The sequence below is a fragment of the Herpailurus yagouaroundi genome, unplaced genomic scaffold, assembly GCF_014898765.1.
Source record: "Herpailurus yagouaroundi ecotype Mexico unplaced genomic scaffold, PumYag 191, whole genome shotgun sequence".
Taxonomy (NCBI): Eukaryota; Metazoa; Chordata; class Mammalia; order Carnivora; family Felidae; genus Herpailurus; species Herpailurus yagouaroundi.
The window spans coordinates 15227716-15231936 of record NW_024412422.1 but is presented as its reverse complement, the minus strand read 5'-3'; the positions used below and the strand labels follow the sequence as shown (position 1 = coordinate 15231936).

At 62.5% G+C, this 4221-nt stretch overlaps 1 long non-coding RNA gene across 1 annotated transcript in view; it reads right to left on the bottom strand.

Moving 5' to 3' along the window:
• The window catches only part of LOC121010415 (uncharacterized), a 4960-nt gene extending 3286 nt beyond the window's left edge, over positions 1 to 1674 (bottom strand). The window contains exons 1-2 of the long non-coding RNA XR_005781143.1: positions 1155 to 1674; positions 451 to 622 (exon numbers count right to left, since the gene is read on the bottom strand). This is a non-coding gene — a long non-coding RNA (uncharacterized LOC121010415). The remainder of the gene's footprint in view (positions 1 to 450; positions 623 to 1154) is intronic.
• Between the last annotated feature and the right edge of the window lie 2547 nt (positions 1675 to 4221).

The following is a 4221-nucleotide window of genomic DNA, read 5'->3' as shown; positions in this document are numbered from 1 at the left end:
GGCAGGCGCGAGGAGGGAGCACTGTTCTCTGTAATGTCGCGGTCATACTCAGCACTTATCATGTTCAAAGTGCTTCCTTGGCACGAAATAATTAATTCTCGCCACGCTCCCGTGTGAGGGAATAAATAAATGTCACTTGTACGGGGTGACTAAGCCCGGGGGACATCGAGGCTGACAGCCTCAGGATGCGCGGAGGGGTCGACTGGGGACGGTGCGCAGAGGCTCCGCCAGCCCCGGGCCCCGGGCTCAGGTGACCCCGGCCTCTCCTGGGCCTCTACCTTCCCGACTGTGAAATGGGAATCATCCCGGCGCTCGGGTCCCAGACTCACTGGGACCAGCCCGAATACAGCCTCCCAAACACAGGTGGGGGTTGGGCCCCCACCCCCACAACGCCTGGGGTCTCCCTCCCCACACTCGTCCCCTCTTCCCCCCTGCCCCTGCCCAGCTCACCTGTGCCAGCCCAGGGGCCTGGACTCCCCGGGGTGTTGGACACACCAAGCCTGTCCACCTCGGGTCTTTTCGGGCCGGTCCCTTCCCCTGGGAGCCTCAGTGCTGGCTCTTTACTCCAACTGGGTCTCTCTCCGTGCCCCTTCCTCTGAGAAGCCTTCCCCGATCGCCCCATCTAGAAAGATCAAATGGATAAGAACGCCACCGTCCCTCCCTCAGCCCTGTTTTCCTTGTGGCATCACGGCAGGTATGCGCTGTCGCTCATCTGAGGACTGTGGGCTCTGTGAGGGCAGGGACCACATCCTTCCCGTCACCCCCCTGCCCCCAGTGCCTGGCACACAGTAGGTGTTTAACAGATGGCTTACTGCTGTGTCCCCAGGGCCCAGAGCGGCTCCTGGCACACAGTGGGTGCCCAATAAACGCTTGTTTGATCATGGTTGCCCTCAGCTGACGCACGGTGGATGTCTAATGTCTACTTGTCTTGTTCTATGGCTGTAACCCCAAGGGCTACAACAGTGCCTGGCACGCAGTAGGTGCTCAGCAAATACTTGTTTTGTTCGTTATTCTATCTCCAGTGCCGAGCAGTTAGTAGGCACCCGGTGTTTAGTGAATGAGAGAACGAACGAGTGCTTGGATCAAGAACTGTTCTCCCCCTCCCCCCCCCCGCCACCCCAAACCCTGGAATCTTCCAGAACAGAGGCGCCTACCTTATGAGGCGAGAGGCGGGGCCGCAGAAGGGGCCGCAGCAGCTGGGCCCGGCGGGCCTGCCTCTGCCCGGCTGTCCGTGCGTCCGGTCGCCTCTCCCCGGGGCGCAGCCCCCAGCCTGCCAGGCAGCACATGGCCCTAACACGCTCTGCCAGCTTTGAGGAGGCTCGCCCCGGCACCCGGTCTGGCCACGCCGCGAGGAGGAGGGGACCGCAGATGGCCGGCCATCTGGCTGCACAGGAGGCTGTCTGGGCCGGCGCCCCCACACAGGCCCACGCTGTACTTCCTCTTCCTCTCTGTTCGGTGGGGCCATGGGGGTGGGGCCCTGGCCTGTCCCCACGCTTCTGGGTCTCACCTGGGCACTGCGGGACTCGTCGGCTCTGCGTCCGGCCCCGGAGGGTCCCGGAGGCACTGGGCCGGCGGGCGATAAGAGGAGCGCGAGCAGGGCGTCGAGGGCTGGGCCCGGGGTGGGGGGGGGGGTTCCCATCCCCCGCCCTAGACGAGGCCAGAGGAGGCCGTCGTCGACCGAGACCGGATGGAGCCGGTGTCAGCCCTCCGGGCCCCACCGCCGCAGCCGTGGAGTAGAGAGTGAGGCCCCGGGGACGCAGGACAGGAGCGCGTCCGTGGGTGTGCATGTGTGTGCGTGCGTGTGCCTCTGGGTGTCTGTGGGTGTGTGGGGGGACAGGGAAGTCCCAGACGTCCCGGTTCGCAGGCAGGAGCTCCATACTTTTCGGTCTGCGACTGCGTTCACGGTCCGTGGCAACGTTTCTGCGGACGTCCGTGTGCGAGGACACACGCCCTGGTGTTTGTGTGTGCTCCCTGCGCCGTCCCGGGGACGTGTGTGCAGAGCTGGTGCGTGGGTGCAGGCCTCGGTGTGGAGGCGTGTGCGTGCACGGCCCCCACGGAGGTCCATGTGCACTCGTGCTCGGGCCCGCAGACGGTACGGCTGGTATACCCGTGAGTGTGTGTGTGTGTGTGTGTGTGTGTGTGTGTGTGTGTTTGTGCTCTGGGACGCGCGTGTGTGCAGGCAGGTGTGTGCGCGAGTGGTGAGCGTGTATGGATGGCCTCATCAGAGCGTCGACGTTCGGGCCAGGGGACTTGGATCCACACCCCAGAGGAAACATCGAAAAAAAGAAAAGAAGGAAACACTCGAACTGGGTCTTGAAGGATGAGTAGGAGTTCGACGTCAGAGGAAGTTTAGGAGAACTTATCTAGGCAGATGGCACAGCGTTGAAGAAGTCACCGATTCCGGCCCCGGGGGCAGGCGGCCGTCTTCTCTTCCGCAAATGGTGCGGGGACCCTCCCTGGTCGTCTCTCACACCCTTTCCGAAGTCTCACGCCAGTCTCCACTTGGGACGGCGGCCTCCCCTTCTTCAAGACCTGGCCCTCGGGCCAGCCCCTTGGCTTCTGTGCGTCCATTCTCTTCACCCTCGTGAGGCTGCTGGGAGCTGTTCTACGACTCCTTCCCTGCCCCTCATCATACAGATGGGGAAGGTGACGCCCAACGAGGCACAGAGCCCGACGCGGGGCTCGAACCCACAGACCGTGAGATCATGACCCGAGCTGAAGTCGGACGCTTAACCAACGCAGCCACCCAGGCGCCCCTCTACGCTCTCTAAGTTCGTTTATTTGCCTAAAGAGAAAGCAAGTGGTTGACATTTTGCAGCATTGAGCAAATCCCAGGTCTGGCACGAGGGAGCGGGACCTGTTCCCCAGGGTGCACAGGGCGGGTGGGCGGAGCCCTGTGCCGATGCCCCAAGGCCCCCGGAGGGCAGCCCCCGCTTTGAGGTCCAGGGCGGAATGTTTCCTCGTCTGCATCAATGATTTGATTATCTGGATTATCTTCTGATCCGTGTAGACTCCCCCTGGGGACAATTCACATCCAACACCATCTCCCTTCTTTTGGGGGAGACCCCCCCCCGGGGTAACTGGACCAAATCGGAAGCAGGAAGCCCCACGAGCCTGGAGTTAGGAGACCCAGGGCTGAAGGGGGCTGAGAAATGGGGGACCCCACCGTGACTCAGCCTCCTAATCTCAGCAAAAGGAGATTCTCTGGCCAGGTTGATGCGAAGCACTTAGCAAGTTCACCGTCAAAGATTTAATTTGCTCCCTCCCTTCAGAAGGTGACAAGTTCCATTCACAAGTCAGCGAGAGTGGGCAGGACCTGAGCCTCTAGGAGGGCAAGTCGGTCCCCACAGCACCTCATCCTGGGAAATTCATAGCAAGTGCCCAGTGGCGTGGCCGGGCCAGCTTCTGCCAGCGGCGAGGGTCACTCGGGGACTCAGGCGTGGCCCCCTGCCTCTCTCTGTCTCTCTCGGACAGACTAGCATCGCCCAGGCCTGGGAGCGCCTGGTAGTGTCGTGTAGTCAGGCCACGGTGGCCCCTGTGGCGCCCTCTTGCCCTCAATCCCCCCACTAGCCCCCTCTTCCAAGTGTCTGTGGAACAGGGGCGGGAATCGCCCCGCACTCAGTGGCACAACCCAACAGCCATGACTGTACTGTTATGTCACAGTTCTGGTGCTGACTGGGCACAGCTAGGTTCTCCGCCAGGGTCTCCCGGGCAGGTGCCGGGGACCCAGGTCAGCTCCGTTCTTGGCTGAGCTCCTACGGTCGATGCCGGCTGTCAGCGGGGACCTCAGCCAGGGCCGTGGCCTCCACGGGTGGCTCGGGCTTCCTGACAACATGGGGTCTCCACGGAACAGCGTCCCACGAAGGTCAGGAAGGAGCCGTGTCACCCTCTGTAATGTAGCCTAAGAAATCACACACTGTCACTTGCACCTTACCCACGACCCGGACCCCACCTCTCGATGGCTGGAGAGACGAGCACGTTGAGTCGTGTAGAGAGCTTGTGAAATGGGCGAGCCGGGGGCCCCCTTGAAGAACACACGGCCACCCCCACCTTTCCTGCCATACTTCCAGCCCCGGGTTCTTGCCGGCCTCCGATTCCGGGGACCTTCCCCAGGCACCTGCCGAAGGCCAGCTGTTTTCACGGACATCAGCACCTCCCCTGCCCACACCTCCCCTTTGGGGTGGATCTGGAACATTCCCACTCTGCAGAAGCGGGATCTGA